Raw genomic sequence first — 19,626 nt, forward strand, 5'->3', positions numbered from 1 at the left:
ATGGCAAGTTCTAAATCTCAAGATCCACCGTCGCTTCACAAGAGATTAACACCCTATCTTATATGTTCGCGATGCACATAAGAGGAATATGCATAACCAATACTAGATATCATGCAATCATCACACACTAAAGTATTAAACGATTAACTAAAGAATTCCATAATAAATCCGTTGCAACCCCATGATCACGATTAGCCCATAATAGTACTTATCGTCATCATGGGTTCATATGAAATCATGATAAACAAACACAAGAAAATAATAACTAAACTAATTATATTAAAACAGAGTACGTCACAAGAGTAAATAAGTTCAAAGCAAGAAAACTAGCATCCAACATTACAATGAAACAAGAATCACAAGAAGATATGCTTCCTCTTCGTTGCGGTATGCTAAATCGGTCTTCTTCCTTATCTCCTTCGCTTCTTGCGTAAAAACACAATCTTCTTCAATCCACACTTGTGAAAACGTCTCAAATCTACTTATATAATAGTCCCATAAAACTCAGATTTCATAGAAGTGGAAACCAAACAGAAGTAGAAGTCCTAAAATAATTTGTCTTTTTTCCCGACCCTGCGCGGCCGCTCAGCATAGCTGAGCGGGCGAGCGGGCGCTCAGCTTGCTGCGCGGCCGCTCAGCAATGCTGAGCGGGCGCTCAGCGGGCGCTCAGACCTCTACTGGAAAAAATCTGATTTTTCTCCGTTTCTTCGCCGTAATCTGCCCGTTTCTTTCCTCTCGCAATGGTGAACACATGCCAAGGCTTATTCTTGATGATTCCTTCCCCGAAATGCAACTAAAACCCTGAAATGCATAAACACTAGAAAAACGCATCAAATACACAAAATACTTGATTTCAAGACACCAATTTAAGCCATTTTAAGACGTTCTAAGTGGTATAAAATACCACTTATCAGGTGTGTTAAAAACCTATGAGTTGGAGCAGATTCAGCAGAAGGAAGTCTACGGGAAAAGAAGAGTGGTCAGCACGTCTACTGCTCTAGTAGCTGAACAACAACAACAACAACAATAATCTCAACATTTAGAAAGAATGGTACAGTCTTCCAAGGCTGAAGAAAATGTGATAGTAGCAGAATTTGATACTCCTACTACAAATCAATCAGAAGATGATTTTTATTCCTTGAAAGAACTGGAGCAATTGGAAGATGAGTCAATGGCCCTGATTGTTAAGAGATTCTCCAATGTCAGATTCAAGAGGAATCCCAAGTTCAAGTATAAGTCCAACTACAACAGATTCCAGAAAGGTGGATCTTCATCCTCTAACACCAGCAGTGGTGGGTACAAAATAGGGATGGTTGATCGAAGCACCATTCGATGCTTCAACTGCAATGAGTTGGGACACTTTGCCACAGAATGCAGGAAGCCAAAACAAGTTAGGAAGAACTCTTATGATTCTAATCAGAAGAGTAAATCTGAAAGGGCTTACCTGGCAAAGGGAAGAAGCTAGGATGATACTTACAGTGAAGATGAAGAAGTTGGGAATCTTGCTCTCATGGCTAGTGATGCAAACACCTCATCGTCAAGAAAAGAGGTAAAATTTACTGATGCTGAATTAGTTTATCATCTAGGAGGTTCCGTAGATTGTGCTCGTCGTGATAATAAAATGTTAAATCAACAAATCAAAGACCTTGAGAAAGAGGTCAATGAATTAAGACTTGTGCACATTAATCAAGATAAATTAAAAGAACAAGTATCTTTTCTAGAGAATAGAGTTGACTGTTATAGACAACTCGAAACTATTCTCAAAGACAAGATCACCGGTCTTGAGACTAAGGTCAAAGCTTACTTTAATTCTTGCTCTAAGGCTAAAGAGTTCTACAATAAGCAAGCTATTAATCAAACATCTGGAGTAGGTTATGATTATAATGTTGCTATTGGAGAATTAGACATAAACTCCCCTCCTCATGTATGTGCTAAAGGTAGGGAAGTACCACATGTGCTTAAGGGTGTTGATGAACCCCTCTATAAAAAATCAATTGCTGAACCATTTGATGAGACCTCATTTATTATTCAAGAAGAAATCCGTGCTGAAGATCTTGCTAATGAGAAAGTTATTTCCAAGTCAAGTATGTCAAAGGTTCCAGTCAAAGTTGTGAAAGCAACTGAGACTAACTCGGACACACATGAGTTGGATAACAAAAATGCCATGTCTACCATGCATAAGTTGCCTGTTGTTAATCCCTCTCATAAAGCATGTGGTGTTCCTGATTATATGTCTTGTGCTTTTAATTTGATGTATGCTTACTTTAATGATAAGCATGTTTCTAATGATAAGACTACTCCTCGTCAGCATGTGAATAATAGGAAGCATGATAGGTCTAAGACTGCTAGTCCTCCTAAAGCTAGAAAGGAGACATTTGTACCTAAGCCTAAACAGAAATTTGTCAAGGCTATTTACAAGGTCAAATGTCCAGTCATTGAGAAAGTTGAGAACATTAAAGCTAAGAATGTTGTTTTGCCTGATAAAGGCCAATTTTACAAGTATGTCGGACCCAACCAAGCTTGGGTTCCGAAGAAGGTCTAATCCATTTGTATTGCAGGGCATTAAACAGGTACAACCGGTAGTGTGGATTCTTGACAGCGGATCGTCAAGACATATGACCGGAGATAGAGCCCTGCTATCAAATGTGGTTGAGAAAGCTGGCCCAGTGGTTACCTTTGGAGATAACAGCAAAGGTCTAACTGAGAGATATGGCTGTTTGCTAGCTGGTATGTTATCATTGAAAATGTGTATGTTGTGCAAGGACTTGAACACAACCTGCTTAGTATTAGTCAGTTCTGTGACAACGGCTAAAATGTTTTATTCGACAAGCTGAAGTGTCAGATTCTGCACAAGAAAAATGAAAAACCCTCCTTGATGGGAATCCAGAAAGAAATCTATTCGTGGCTGACATGAACTCTGGAAGCAATCCTGAAGTCAATTGTTTCTATTCAAAGGCATCGTTAGATGAGAGCTGGCTATGGCACAAGAGACTTTCCCATCTCAATTTCAAAACAATGAATTCTCTTGTCAAAAGAGAATTGGTCAGAGGTCTGCCTCAGCTGGAATTCTCCCCAGAAGGATTGTGTGAGGCTTGCCAGAAAGGAAAGTCAAAGAAAGCAAGTCACAAAGGCACTGACACATCCTCCATAACTGGTGTTCTGCAATTATTGCACATGGATTTATTTGGACCAGTTAATTTTCTTTCGATGTCAAAGAAGTGTTACTGTCTTGTGATAGTTGATGATTATTCCAAGTATACGTGGGTTTTATTCCTTCACTCTAAGGATGAAACACCACAAGTTGTGATTGATCATATCAAGTTGATCGAGTTAGATTCTAATATCCCTGTTAGAGCAATAAGGTCAGATAATGGAACAGAATTCAAGAATTCACTTCTCAATGGATTCTGTACAGACAAAGAGATTACCAGACAATTTTCAGCTCCTAGAACCCCTCAGCAAAATGGAGTGGTAGAAAGGAAGAATCGTACATTGATTGAAGCTGCAAGAACGATGTTAAGTGAATCAGTTCTTCCAATATACTTTTGGGTTGAAGTTGTCAATACTGCATGTTATACTCAGAATCGAACTCTAATCAACAAAGACTTCATGAAAACTCCTTGTGAGATTATGAATGAACAGAAACCTTCTATCAAATACTTTCATGTATTTGGTTCCAGATGCTTCATGCTCAAGGATGGAGATGATCGTCGTGGTAAATTCGAGGCAAAGGCATATGAGGGTATTTTTGTTGGATATGGAAGAAGATCATACAGGGTGTATATCATTGATCAACACAAAGTAACTGAAAGTATAAATATTACATTTGATGACACTAAACTCCCTAGTATCCAAACTGAAGATCCTTCTGAGAAACTGAAGTTTGATAATATGTCAGATTCAGAATCAGAACATGATCAAGAACCTGAGGTTGTTGCTGGTGAAGAACCTGTTAATCATGATGATACTCAAGGTAATGATGATGGAAACATTGGCAACAATGGAGATACCACTGCTACTGACGAAGAATCATCAAGTCAACCTGACAACAACTCAGGGGGAGATGCTGAAGGATCAACTAGTAGGACACAACATCCCAATGTGTTTCGAGGTGAATCATCAAGATCAAATCTTCCAAGACAGACTGTCTGGAATAAAGCTCATCGTTTTGAGTTGATTATTGGTGATCCAGATGTTGGAGTCAGAACTAGACGTGCTACTCAAAATGAATGTCTATTCTCAGGATTTCTTTCTGAGATGGAACCTAAGAAGATTGAAGAAGCACTGACTGATCCAGATTGGGTGATTGCTATGCAAGATGAACTCAATCAGTTTGAACATCAACAAGTCTGGAAACTGGTACCTAAACCTACACACAAGAAAGCTGTTGGTACTCGGTGGGTATTCAGGAATAAACTAGATGAAGATGGTGTGGTTACAAGAAACAAAGCAAGATTGGTAGCTAAAGGGTATTCTCAAGCTGAAGGCATTGATTATGATGAAACCTATGCTCCAGTGGCTAGACTAGAGGCCATCAGGATATTTCTGGCATTCGCAGCATTCTCTAACTTTAAAGTTTATCAAATGGATGTCAAGAGTGCCTTTCTGAATGGAAAGCTGGATGAAGAGGTGTATGTAGAGCAACCTCCTGGTTTTGAAGATCCAGATCATTTGGATTTTGTCTACTTTCTTTTCAAGGCTATTTATGGACTCAAACAGTCTCCGAGAAAATGGTATGACACTCTCTCTGAATTTCTTATTGAAAATAGCTTTATTAGAGGTGTCATAGACAAAACTCTCTTTTCTAAAAAGCATAAGAATGATACTATATTAGTCCAAGTCTATGTGGATGATATAATATTTGGGTCTACTAATGATAATCTCTGTAAGAGATTTGCTAAGTTAATGCACAACAAATTTGAAATGAGCATGATGGGAGAGCTGAAGTTCTTTCTTGGATTACAAGTAAATCAAAGGTTAAATGGAACTTTTATTTGTCAATCCAAGTATCTCAAGAAACTCCTCAAAAAGTACAATCTAGAAGATTCTGCATCAGCAAGGACTCCGTCAACTATAGCTGTCAAGCTTGGACCATGTGAAAACTCCATTAAGGTAGATGTCACAAGCTACAGAGGTATGATTGGCTCATTACTCTATCTTACTGCAAGTAGACCAGATATTATGTATGCTACATGCTTATGTGTAAGGTTCCAAGCGGATCCTAGAGATATTCATCTCGTTGCTGTTAAACGAATCATGAGATATCTTAAGGGAACACCAAATCTAGGTATTTGGTACCCTAAAGAATCTGGTTTTAACCTTGTTGGATATACAGATTCAGATTACGTAGGAAGTGTTGTTGATAGGATAAGCACCTCAGGGAGTTCTCAATTCCTAGGTAGCAGACTAGTCTCATGGTACAGCAAGAAACAACAAACAGTTTCCAATTCAACGGCCGAGGCTGAATATATTGCTGCTGGAAGCTGTTGTGCTCAGATCTTGTGGATTAGGAATCAGCTACGGGACTATGGCTCTGTATTGAACAAAATACCTATTCTATGTGACAATTAAAGTGCAATAGCCATCACCAACAACCCTGTGCAACATACAAGAACCAAGCACATTGACATCAGGTATCATTTTATTAGAGAGCACGTCATGAATGGTACTGTTGAACTATTTTTTGTTCCAACAGAAGAACAAATAGCAGATATTTTCACTAAACCTCTTGGCGAATCCACATTTACCAGATTAGTTGGTAAATTGGGTATGTTGAATAGCTTTAGTGATTAAACTTGTTAATATCTAAAATCTATTCTTGAATGAATTTACAAATGAATTTTTCATAAATAAAAAATTCATTTGCAAATTCATTTTATCATATTTTCCAAAATTCTTGCTTATTTCTATGTAAGTTTTATTATCTTATCTTATTTATTTATTCTACTTGTTAATTTTAATATCTCAAAATATTTTATTTTCTCTAAAAAAATATTTTTCTATGAATTTTATTTGCTAAAATTCAACAGAAATCTATTTTTAGAATAAAATATAATTATTTTTGAAATATTGTTTTTTGTGTATATATATTCTGTAACTGTAAGTGTATAATTGTTTTATTACTAAAATGACAATCGGCAAGACAATTGAAATTGTCTTGCTGAAAGTCATTTCAGTATATTTATGTGTTTAATTTTATGTTCAGATTAATTTTATATTGGAAAGACAATCGGTATGACTATTGATAGTCTTGCCAGTATTAAAATTTATATCAGATATATTTGTTTTTATTTTGTACTGGTATGACAATCGGTATGACTATCAGATTGTCATACCAGTTATATTTTCAGTATTTTTTTTATTTCCATTTGCCTGGTATGACAATCGGGAAGACAATCAGTATGACTTTCCTCGATTGTCATACCAGTTGTCCTACTTATTGTCTTTCTTTGTTTTGTTTTGTAATTATAATCAGTTCTTTTGTTTTTCAAAATTCCAACAGTTTTCTCTCTTGTTTCTCTCTCTCTCTATTCGATCAAACACAAACCTCCATTGATACTTCCTTGCTCGAGTTTTTACTCAGCATAACATTTTCACTCCTGTTATATATACATACACGTATATACATACAGAAGTGCTGCCAATTTTTTTTTATAAAAAAAAAATTCAATATCAAATCTTTCATTTCATTGGCCGTTGTGTTGTGTGTTTGAGTTATCTGTTTGCATATCTGATTTTGGTGGTCAAGATACATTTGTTTCTAAATTTTTTGGATATAATTGAATTATTTCTAATTATTAATTAATTTTTAATTCGAATTTTCTTAATTTAATTCTTAAAATTCTGACAGTGTGTGTCTTTTTATATTTGTTTTTAAAATAGCTCTCAATTTCCAAATTGTCTCGCATAATCTTGTTGGTTATTTTAATCCATAAAAATGTGATGTGGAAAAATTTAAGCCGTGGATTAGATTTTTAAATGACCATTCGATTGTTAGCTCTGCTATTAAATCAAATGTGCTTTTAATGTCGATCTGCTCAGACTGATTTCCACAACCTCTACTGTGGCCGATGATTTTAAATCTTTTTCATTCACCGTGGCAAACACACAGTATGTAGTTGATGAAACAGTCGTCAATCGAGCCTTAAATTTTCCAATGGACAATTTCTGTAATTTTCCCTCTGAAAATGATATTTCAAACTTTTTCCATGCTATTCACTATCAGGGGGTGATTAACTTAACCAAGTTGTCTAAATCCAATTTGGTTTCTGAATGGGATATTTTCTTCGATACACTTTCCAAAGTGTTTGCCAACTGCACTAAATCCAACTTTCACAACATCACTTCCACTCTGCAATATATTGGTCTTGCGGTTGTTTTCAATCAAAGGATCAATTTTGGCAAACTACTTTTACCCATTCTTCTGAGACGTCTCACTACTGCTTTACGTGATCATTCTACAAATCGTAGGGTTTCATGCTACTACGCTCATTTTCTTATGCTTATAGCTGAACATCTTCTCACACCTGAGCATACGGCTCTTTTTGCTAACTCTTCAGTAACTGAACCCCCTCCAGTAAGCAAAAAGATTTACACTCGCCAAGACACAACCTTCAAATTCATGCAAGTTCCAGTACTTGTATCTGCTTTCATGGCCACTTACATTCCTTTACCAATTTTCAATCTTCCCGGTCATGAACATCAAGCTCAACCTCCAGTTGTTCAAGCCACCCAGGCTCAAACATCAGATGCTCTTCCACTGCAGGTAATAATTTCTCTCTCACAAACTATTCCTACTTCTGTAGAAGGACCCTCAGTGGTTGATAGGGCTGACCATGAAGTTGTAGAACCGCAGCTTCAATCCCAGGTCATAGAGCCAAACACAGAGTCACAACCTATCTCAACCTCTCCCCCACTGTCTAAAATGTTACCTAGAAGGTTAGTAGGAAGTAGTATATTGTTGAATGTGAATGAACCCTCAGCTCTGCCTCCTCCCAAGAAAAGAAGAACATTTACTGAGGCATCTGAAAGCCCATCCTTGTCCTCCCAACAGGACATGGACTTTGATATGGCCAGTGAACAGTTACTAGAGACATTCTATCAACATGATGAATCTATTGAAATTCGTCATAGGGCCATGGCATCTTGTACTGAGTCAAGCACACTTCCATTACTCACAATGGAAGCATACAGACCAATAGATGATACTCAGGACACAGAGCGAGGAGTGCACATTGAGTCGGTTACAGTGCCTGCCATAGTTACGGCAGAAGAGCAGTCACATGCTTCTGAGAGAAAATCTGACTCTCAGCCACCTTTAATAGAGTCATTTTCTCCCCTCCCAGATCCAACACCTCTGGCTCCCTCACGGGATTCTCCACTCACAGATTTATCTGGAGAAAGTGGAGGGCAACTCGGTCAATCTATCCCTGAAGCAATTCAGACATCTATTTCACATGAAAAGATAGGTTTGAGTGAGGATCGGGACTCGCGAATTCCCATTGCACCACCACTGACCTCTCTTAAAGAGGCTAGGGTGATTTCAATTGCAGGTACAGAAGATCAGCATCAGGAAGACTCCTCACGAGAAATAATATTGAGAGATACAGAAGCACGTGAGTTGAGTGAATCAAACAGGAGAGATATTCAGGTGAGCGCACACACAGACACAAACACTGAAAATCTGTTAGCCCAAATTGCTGATCTGAAAGAACAACTTGCAAAAAGTCAGGATGAGGCTCAATCATTCAAAGCACAAGTGGTTGAACGGTCTTCTTCTTCCACCTCTATCAATAATCAGCTGGCTCTCATCAGGACTGAGATATCAGATTTGAAGACCTCTGTTGTACCAAGCTTAACTCAATCCAGGCATCTCCAACTTTATCAGCTGAAGACATTTCAAACTTCTGCTCTCTCCATTCAAGAATGACTTCTCTTAAAGACTTGGTTGAAATGAATCATTCACTGGACTCCTCCAGATTTCTGAAAATAGAGACGGGCATGGAACATCTCAATGAAGGGATGAAGCACTTGTACTTCATGATCAAAAATTCTCACTGCCCTAATAAAGAACAAATGACTTTCTTTGAAGGCCCGTCTGGTGGAGGCTCAGGCTCTGGAGGTGATGGAGGTCATGGAGGGTCTAAGGGAAAGTCGGTAGAGGATTCCTCAACTAAGGGGGAGAAGAAAGGGAGAAGTGGAAAGGGAAAAGATAAAGATTCATCTGCTGGAGGCACAGGGAAGGCTGATGATGTCTACTATAGTGGAGAACAGGATGACTTTGATATTTTTGACATTCCCACTGAACCAGTCTTGGAAGATAAAGAAGGTTTCTTTGAAGCTGAGGAAGAAAGTGATTTTGGAGAATGGGAAGAGGAAGCTCAAGTGGATCCTGTTTTTGAGAAAGAGTTTCAGCAGCAGCAGTCAGAGTTGAAAAGAAAAGAAGCTGAACTCAAAAAGGTATCCCAGATCATTGATATGAGGAAAAATATTGAATGAACAAAATCTCTTGAAAAATAACGTCTTCATGACATTAAAGCTAAAGAAAGGAGAAGAGATGTCAAACTGAAGATTGGTGAAAAATGGGATGAAGCTAGGAGAGTACTTGATATGCCTCAGCTGAGCACAAACAATGATAGGCAGTTTCTACATCTTCTTGACAAGCTGGAGATCTCTAATCCAAATAATGACGTGTACATGAATGCTATAAAGACTGAAGTCTTAAGGATCACAGCTGCCTTTGACAGATCTCTAAATGAAATGAGCATATTTGTATATTGTCAGAGCGAAGGATCTTTCAAGGTATCACTTCATCTGTTTGAGAATCGTTCTTTATCAGAGATTTGAGTTCTTCTCAACAAAGTCAAAAGAAGCTTAGAATTGAATGAAGTTCTTCGAGAAAGGCTCAAAGAGTTTGCCAGCAGGGCTAGTCCTCAAGTGGTCAACAATCCTCATCAGGTAAGATTCTTCAAGTCTGACTGTCTTTAAATCTGCCAGCTCATTTTACAATCTCTTAAAGACTACTCTGCTAAGCATCTTGTCTGGATGGAACATCACTTAAGAACTGCTGGATATTCATCCATGTTGAAAACTCAAGCAGCTGATCTGATTCAAGCTTATTGTGAAAAGAATATTAAAAGGTACAATTAGTTCAAGAATAAGCTAAAGTCAGTTGGAGTTCAACCAGTCAGACCAGCCGGCTTCACTTCTGAAAAGGATCGTGTCTTTAACAAGAAGTTGCTTCAAGATTTGGAAGAAGGTGAATTCGGAAGGGAAGACAACTGAATTCAATTATCTCAAAAATTAATGTAATATGATTAGAGCTTTATGAATCAAGATAGACTAATGTAGTTATATGTTTAGTCTAGAGGAACATCTATCTTGTATTCACTTGTAAATTTCTTTTGGAATCTGGAAAATATTAAATATAATCCAGAACTTTTCTGCTATTTACTTTGCATTACTGTTTATATCTTTTTCTTATTTGTTAGTTGAGTTATCCTCTAGGCATTTGTTGTTATTGTCTAACAAACAAATAGGGGGAGATTGAAAGGCATATGTCATAGCCTATTTGTTTATTCGAGGATTTAACTCAACTCAAATAAGGATGTAACAAGTAAATAGTGGTTCTATCGTCAGAGAGATCTCTCAAAGTAACATATGTCAAAGGATTAAGTAACATTGTTCGTCTACAGACTTGAGGACTTAATTCACTGGAAGAAGCTCAAGAAATTGATCAAGCCTCAGTGATATAAATCAAGATTGTGGATTTAATCAAGTGACAGAGATCTCATCAGGGTATAAATTGATTACAGGGATTTAATCTGAAGAAAATCAAGACATGAAGAAACATCACAGAAGTTAGTCATTCATGAACCAGACAGTACATCGAGTGTCAACATTGAAGTGGTGAAATGGATTCAGTGATTTTCAGAAGATTGTCAGAAGAGTGGTTGCTGTTCAAGATTAGTATTAATTCTCTAATTAATTAATTAAGTCATATAATTTAATTAAGAAAATAAATTATATCTGCAAAGATTAATTTATTGATTAATTGAATTAATTGGTTAATTAATTCTGAATTAATATTATGCATTTTTCAGAAGTGATTTTGAATTAATATTCAAAATTAATTCAGCAAGATAAATATTTGAACTGGTATGACAATTGGATTGTCATACCGAAAGTCTTACAAGTTCATTTAGATTGTCCTACCGAAAGTCTTACAAGTTCAGTTAGGTTGTCCTACCGAAAGTTCTACCAGCTAAAAGGATTGTCTTGCTGAGCTAAAAGGATTGTCTTGCCAATTAAAAACACAGGATTGAATATAAAGAGCAGCAGCTGTTTGTTTTTCAACAGAGCATTGAATATCAAATTAATAGAAGAACACAGAACCAAGAAAATAGTAGAGAACTTATTGCAATTTCTCAGATCATTTATTTCTAGTATTCATTGTTAAATCTAATCCACTAGAAATCCTTTTCTTGTTCTTGTGTAACTATCTAGCGGATCAAAATCCCTAGAACTTAATCTCAAATTGCTTTTAGAATTTGATCTTTTTTATTTCAAAAATAGAAAAATTTCATGTCGAATTTATTTTAGATTTGGAATAATTTATTTGAGATTAATCCCTTGTAAACGATACCGTTGTTGTAACACCTTTCAAGTTTAATAATAGTTTTATTTAACTTGAATTTTGTTTCACTTTTTTATTCCGCATTTTAATTTGATTAAACGATATTGTTTGTATTCAACCCCCCTTCTACAAACATATTGAGACCTAACAGTATCCGTCCAACGCTCACTTGGATGCGTTCGATCACGTCAACATCAGGAGTTGGACAGAAAGGAAAGCTACCCGTAAACTGGGAAGGGTTGTACAAAGTTAATAGCGTTCAAGGACGAGGATCTTACAAGTTAAAAAAATGGAAGGAGAAGAAGTGCTAAGGACTTGGCATGCCTATAATTTGAAAGTTTACTACGTTTAGTGTTAGTCCCTTAACAATATAGCAAGAATTACAGAAGGGGGGTTGAATGAAATTCTTTATCTTTTTCTTGAAATAAAAATGTTCAACTCGATTATAGATATATCTGTTTTGATTAGCACAATGCGGAATATAAACTTTAATGAATCAAAACAAGAGTAATTAAAAACAAGAGTCTTTAAAAACTTTCTGGTGGATTTAAACAATTCCACCAGAGATATATATTAATATATCGAGAGAACTCTGTGTGCAGAAATGCTCACAGCTGCTTTTACAAGATAGAACAACTAAGAACACAGGAAATGCTAAAGATAGTGCTTACAAAGATTTCTCTGTGTTTGTTTCTAAGCTCACTTAGTTTTCTTAGTTATATTTATATTTGCTACTCTCTTGGTTTATATATATTACCAAGATTACAAAGTCAAAAGAACTGAATAAATATAAAATCTAACAGTCTTGATCTTTGCTGCTTTTCGTCCTCTATTACCCAGTTAATAGGCTTCCACAGTGTTTGTATCCAATCTCGACGGCTGTGTGTCAGCTTTCACTGTTCAACTGATGTTTGAATCTTGATATTATCATCCGTCGGCTTTCAGATCATCCGTCGATGACTTACTTGATCATCCGTCGACTGCTATTTTGAACATCCGTTGAAAGTCATTTGATCATCCGTCGAAGCTTTGTTAAGCATCCGTTGATAGCTATTTTGGCACTTGACTTCATTTCACTTATACAGAATTACAAGACATTGCTTATGTACAGTTAATCAACCTATTCTGCATATCTAGTCAAAGTAAACATGACTTATATGCTACTACAGAATTTATACAAAGGTGTATGCAGAAATATGCTACAGACTCATTATTACATAAGCTACTCACTCGACGGATAATAAGTCATCATCCGTCGGGACTATAATGAGTTATCCATCGGGACTATAATTCTTATCCGTCGAGTGCTACATTATTTCACTAAGTAAAATCTACTTAGATGTTTTGTTTAGGTAATCATCAAGTGCACAACATATTCACAACAATCTCCCCCAATTTATGTCTACTGGAATTTTAGCCATAAATTAAGAGACACTTGATGATAACAAAACATCCTAAACATATATCTTTAAAGATAAGTAGATAAAACTGAAAGTGCTTCAATTTAAACAAGGTATACAAGGTTTGGCTCACAGTCAATTCAAGATGCTCCTCTAGCCTGAGCAGATTTTTCTAGTTTCTTGAAGGTCTGGATCTTCTTCCAAGCTTTCTGTTGTTTTCTTCAATTTGATTCTGGAGCTGTCTGTGGAATTCTAATTCATCAGATTCTGAGAGATCTAACATTTCTTGCATTTCCAAAAGAGTCTCATTGCTAGAGATACTCAATTGGTCTTCTAGTCTGAAGAATCTTCTCACACCCTTGTCATCCATGAATTCCATCAGCCAGTAGGGCCTTAGATGCACTCTTCTCCCTCTGTATGGGATGATAAGAGTTTTGGGTAGTGCATCTTTGGCTCTAACACTCCTTAGCTCTTCAATCTTCTTCAATACTAATATTCTTGCAGTTACATTAAACCCAAAGTTTTTCTTGAAGGATGAATAGACTTTGATCAACACAGCTTGGCTTTCTTGAAGTATCCTGTGAAGAGGCCACTGAATCTCCCTTCCTCCTTTGTACTTGAATACCAACCTTTCAGGTAGGTTTCTGTATGCATCAATTGCCCTTACCTCATCCAGCTCCTCTAGATAAAGGTTTAGGTCTGAAAATTCCTTGATGTCACACAAGTACAAGTAGTCTTCCTTGTTGATCTTGGGTTGAGCTTTGACTACTGCCTTGGATTTGAGAGGTGACAGCTTCACTTTCTTGACTGCCCTTGATTTATCCCACTCTATTGGCTCATTCTTTGGCACAATAGGCTCTCCATGTATGTTCCTGTAGGGGTCTACCACCCTTATGTCTTCAAATACCACAGAGGGCTTTGATGCTTGAGTTTCAGCTTTAGTGGATTCCATTGGAAATTGATCTTCCAATTCCTTGTTAACAACATCCAACTTTCTTTTTGTTCTTTTAGCCAATTCTTTCTTTCTTGGATATTTCTTCTGTTCTTCAATCTTCTTCTTTGATCCAGTAGCTTGAGTTGGTTGAGAGGGAATTTGTTGAGAAGAGTTCACAGCCTGTAGCTTGGTCAAGATAGCAAACTGTTCTTTCTTTTGTTTAGACTTCTTTGCATCTAGAGCAGCTTGCCTCTTTTCCTGCTTCAATCTGGCTTTTTCTTCTTCCTTTGCTTGAGCAAATTGTGGATGTCCAGCTACCACACAAATTTCCTTCCCATTTCTGAATATCTTTGTAATTCTCTCTCTTGAGGCTGAATCAGCTGGATCTTTGTAGAGAAGAATAGATCTTGACAGAAGCTTCTTTTCATCAGGCTTGAGTGTCTCATACACAGTATCCATAGGGTTCTTCAAAGATGACTTTGGATAGTTTGCCCTTGGTTTAAGAATCATCTCAGCCTTTGTAGTCTTGATGCAGGAAGATTATCCTTTCTCCAGATAGTTCATGCTCATCTCATTCACATTGATTGGCTTGACATGAGAGTGATGGATTGTTGACTGATCTGGTTCCTTGACTAATTGAAACTTTCTCTGTATTTCCTCATCAATCTTTTTCCAGTTGATCAGAGTCAACTCTTCTTTATCAGCATCTTTCAAACTTGCTGCTGCTGCATTTATGAGATCTATACCATCTGCAACTGGTGGCTTGGAGATAGTAATTGAAGGTACAATTACTTTGCTGATTTGAACTACAATGTTCTCCCCCTTAGTTGGTCCTTTCTCCCCCTTACTTGATTCTCTCTCCCCCTTTTTGTTATCATCAAGTGAAGGAGTTAGGCCTTGTGCTTTAGCCAGTTGCATGAGAAGATTTGTCTGAGTCTGTTGATTTTGAAGAAGTAGGGCCACTGAATTCTCAATAACTTGAACTCTGGTCTCCAGCTTGGCTATCTTCTTTTCAGAATCTGATTCTCTTCTCAACCTTTGTAATAAATCATGCATGGTACCATAAGGCATTAGTGAATCCAGTTTCTCAGAGTTGTATGTCTTTAAGTCAGCTATCTCCTTTTTCAATTCATCCACACTGATATTCTGTCTGGAGTGTTGGATCTTCATTAAGTGCAAGGAGTCTAGATGAGCTTTAAGAACAGCCTTGGTACCAGCATCTGAAACTTCCTGAAGGGCTTGCTGAATAGCTGTTACTTGTCTTACCAAAGACACCTCAAATTGTCCTGGTGTAAAGTCGTTTGCCCATGCCCATTCAGGTAAACTTAAAGCAGAACTTTGGCCTTCAGCTCCCCCTAAGTTCATGCTTCCATTCAAAGAACTAGAGTCATCATCATCAGAATTTACTCCAAATTCTTCAGATGGCTCTCTAGCTTGAGGAGGCATCCTGTTGACAGCAGCTTTATCTCTTTGAAGAGATTCTGTGGTGTGCACTAAGTGTAAAGTATGCTCTGCCTCCACATTGCCCTGAGCAGCCAACAGTTGATAGGCTGAAATAGGGTGAGTAAAAGTGTCAGCATCCAAGGAAATGTTATCAATTACAGCTTTGTAATGTTGCTGAAATTGTCTTTCCTTTTCAGCATCATCCACAATCATTGACTCACTAGCAATGGCTGGCTCCATCCTTATTGCTCCAGTACCTGCTTTTCTCTCATGTTCTCTCTTTTGTTGCATCAGGGTCTCACCCTGGCTCCCCACCCTCACACCCTCACCTTCACCTACTAAGGTGGGACTCCTCTCACTCACTTTTGCCAATCCTGAATGAATGGATTGTTGAGATTCACTATTTTCCTCTCCTTTTTCCTGGGAGCAACCCAGCCTCTCACTCAATACACTCTCCTCTCTCAGTCCTAAGAGTGATTGTATTACCACCAAATTTTCTGCACTTGAAATTATTGAAGTTTGAAGTTGTGCAGAGACACTCGACGGATAAATGATATCCGTCGGGTTAGTGGTAAAGCTATCCGACGGATAACTGCTGTTAGGCTTATCCGTCGGGATACAATCACTACTCGACGGATGAGCAATATCCATCGAGAGAGTTGAAATGAATGAGGTGGAAAGAGAAACTATTGTTGACTCTGTGTTGATTGAAGTTATTTGAGGCACAGATGTCACAATAGAATCAGAAAGAATTGGCAAGTGAGCCAACAAATCATCTAAAAGATGATGCTCACTTGCACTAGATTTTGGCTTCCCCAACAGAGTTAAAGAAGGGGAATCAGGAATTGAAGTGTTTATCATGTCCACTTCCAGTGAGTTGGTTGGTGAGTATTGTGTTTCAGTGGCTTCTATCAAGAGAGATTTTGGCTGTGACTCCACATTTATTGGAGCCACATCAATCTGAATTTGAGAAGGTGCAGGGACTGTGTCTTTAGCACCAGTTTGCACTAAGTGTGTGTCCTGTGCATCCCCAGTTGTTTTGGATTTCTTCTTTCTAGTGTAAGTTTGGTGTAGGCTTGTGTCCCTAACCCTCTTGGCCTGTGCTCTTGGATGAGAGCTTTGTTCAATAGCCACATCCTTTTGGGAGGATGCAGCTAGAAGTGAGCTTCTGTCCTTTTTAAGCACTGCAGTTTGTTGGGAAACTGCAGTGTGGCTAGGCTGGGATTCACTTATCTTTCCAACCTTATCCTTGGGGTTTCTTTGATGTTCACCCTTTCCCTCACCTATCTTACACTCCTTCACACTCCCCTCTTTGTGTTTGGTAGAATTTTCAACTGGTACCTTTTGAGAGATACCAGAGGGGGTTTTCTTTGATTTGGATTTAAGAGTTGCAGTTGTTTTGGCAGCTTTGGTAGGCAACTGTTTGGTCATTGTCACAGTTGCCATAGCTATGCCTGAAGTCAAAGAAATAGAAGGGATTGGAATAGTTGAGAGTGTAGATGAACTTACCTCACTTACCTGAGGTGCCAGCATTACAGAAAAATAGAACATTGGCACATCCTTGTGATGGTTGGCTCTGTTCAAATCTGCAATGATTCTTCTCTCTTGAACCCAATATGCTAATTTGTTGGTTGGGTTCTCAAGTACAATCTCTTCACAAAGATGGTTAGCCAAAAGCATAAAAAATCTAGCATAGTAAATATTCTTTCCTCTTTTGGCTAAGTCACCTAATTTATAACGTAACTCATACACAACCAGATCACTTAAGTTGTAATATTTGTCTGTAACTAGCATGTATAGCATGTTAAGCATGGAAATGTTCACAGAATCAAAATTACTGATTTTTCCAAAAAAGACCTTAGTTACTACATCACACAAGTAACTCCATTCCTTCCTAAGACCTAGTCTTCTAATTTCACTTAGTTTTGAAGTAGGAAGTGCATAATGAATGGAATTTAGCATATTGACAATATCAGTGTCAGTGTGTGGTGCAGTAACATTGTCATTAGGAATCTTGAAACATGCTTTTATGACATCACTATTGATACAGAAAACATTACCTTTGATAGTCAGAGTGATGGTTTTGTCAGTAGAGTTGTAGATTGCTGTTGTCCACATCTCCACAACAACTTCATAATAAATTATGGGTGATTTCAGCATAGCAAAACTTAACTTGTAGTTCTTCACGAAGTCCATCATCTTATGATAGTCTTCAGATTGCTGAATCCCCTTATTGACCAAGGCAGTGAAGTTGTTCTTCTCATAGATGAACCCAGTCTGTGACATGATCTTTACTACGGGTGCCATTGTTAGGGAAGAAAAGCTTTGAAGAGAAAGAGGATTTTTGCTTGAGAGAGAATGAAATAAGACAGTTGAATTTGAGAATGATAAAAGAAAATGATTAGCATGAAATAGGCTTTTATACTTTGCTCAAACTCAACAGATAAAAATAATAAAGAGAAATAAATTACCCAATAGAAACTGCCTAAAATTACCGTTTTAAAATAAACTTTAAAAATTCCACCCATTATCCGTCGTGTAATGCTTATAAACTGTAAGTATACTCGATGGATAATGTTCAGGGAATTAACGGTTAAGATTTAGACACTTCGACGGATGAGGATAAAATGTTATCCGTCGAGCTTTAAAATATTCCAGAAAAGTAATTGATTTTTATTTACAATTTGTATATCGACGGATGACTCAACCCGATGGATAATGGTCATCCGTCGAGAGACAAATTTTGACTTAGCCAAAATTTCATCCAAGACTAAAAATCAACTAAATTTCTGGCTTCTTTTCAACTTGCAAGAATAATTCAGATAAATTCAAGAGTAATTAAGCATACCTAACTCACTTACCAACCTAGAAAAGGTGGATTCATCCAGTGGCTTGGTAAAAATATCTGCAAGTTGCTTCTCACTTGGAACAAAATGTAACTCTACAGTACCATTCATTACATGTTCCCTTATGAAATGGTACCTGATGTCTATATGCTTTGTCCTTGAATGTTGCACTGGATTTTCAGTGATGGCAATTGCACTTGTGTTGTCACAGAAAATAGGAATCCTTTCAACTTGCAAACCATAGTCTAGCAATTGATTTTTCATCCATAAAATCTGTGCACAGCAACTGCCAGCAGCAATATATTCAGCTTCAGCTGTAGAAGTAGAAACTGAATTTTGCTTTTCACTGAACCAGGACACAAGCTTGTCTCCTAGAAATTGACAGGTTCCTGTTGTGCTTTTTCTATCAATTCTGCAACCTGCATAATCTGCATCTGAATAACCAGTTAGATCAAAACCAGAATCTCTAGGATACCAAATGCCAAGGTTTGGTGTTCCTTTGAGATATCTGAAAATTCTTTTAATAGCTATCAAATGAGACTCTCTAGGATCAGCCTGAAATCTAGCACACAAACATGTAGCAAATATTATATCTGGCCTACTGGCTGTTAAGTACAGAAGTGAGCCAACCATGCCTCTATAACTTGAAATATCCACAGACTTTTCAGTAGTGTTTAGTTCAAGCTTAGTTGCAGTGGCCATGGGAGTTTTTGCAAATGTGCAATTCATTAGATCAAACTTCTTTAAAAGATCAAAAATATATTTAGTTTGACTAATGAATATTCCATCACTAACTTGCTTAACTTGTAAACCAAGAAAGTAAGTTAGTTCTCCCATCATACTCATTTCATACTTGCTTTTCATTAGTTTGGCAAACTTTTTACAAAGTTTCTCATCCGTAGAGCCAAAAATAATATCATCTACATAAATTTGAACAAGTATGCTAGAGCCATTCATATTTCTGAAAAATAAAGTTTTATCTACAGTACCTCTTGTGAAGTGATTTTCCAAAAGGAACTTTGATAAAGTGTCATACCAGGCTCTAGGTGCTTGCTTCAGTCCATAAAGTGCTTTCAATAGATAGTAGACATACTCTGGGAAATTTGGATCTTCAAAGCCAGGAGGTTGACTTACATACACTTCTTCCTCCAAATCTCCATTTAGAAAGGCACTTTTGACATCCATTTGATAGACCTTGAAATTGGCATGGGTTGCATAGGCTAAGAAGATTCTGATGGCTTCAAGTCTTGTAACAGGAGCAAATGTTTCATCAAAATCTATCCCTTCTTGCTGACAATAGCCTTTAGCAACCAATCTTGCTTTGTTCCTTACTACTATGCCATTTTCATCCATCTTGTTTCTGAATAC

The sequence above is a fragment of the Apium graveolens genome, chromosome 4 (assembly GCF_009905375.1).
Source record: "Apium graveolens cultivar Ventura chromosome 4, ASM990537v1, whole genome shotgun sequence".
Lineage (NCBI taxonomy): Eukaryota > Viridiplantae > Streptophyta > Magnoliopsida > Apiales > Apiaceae > Apium > Apium graveolens.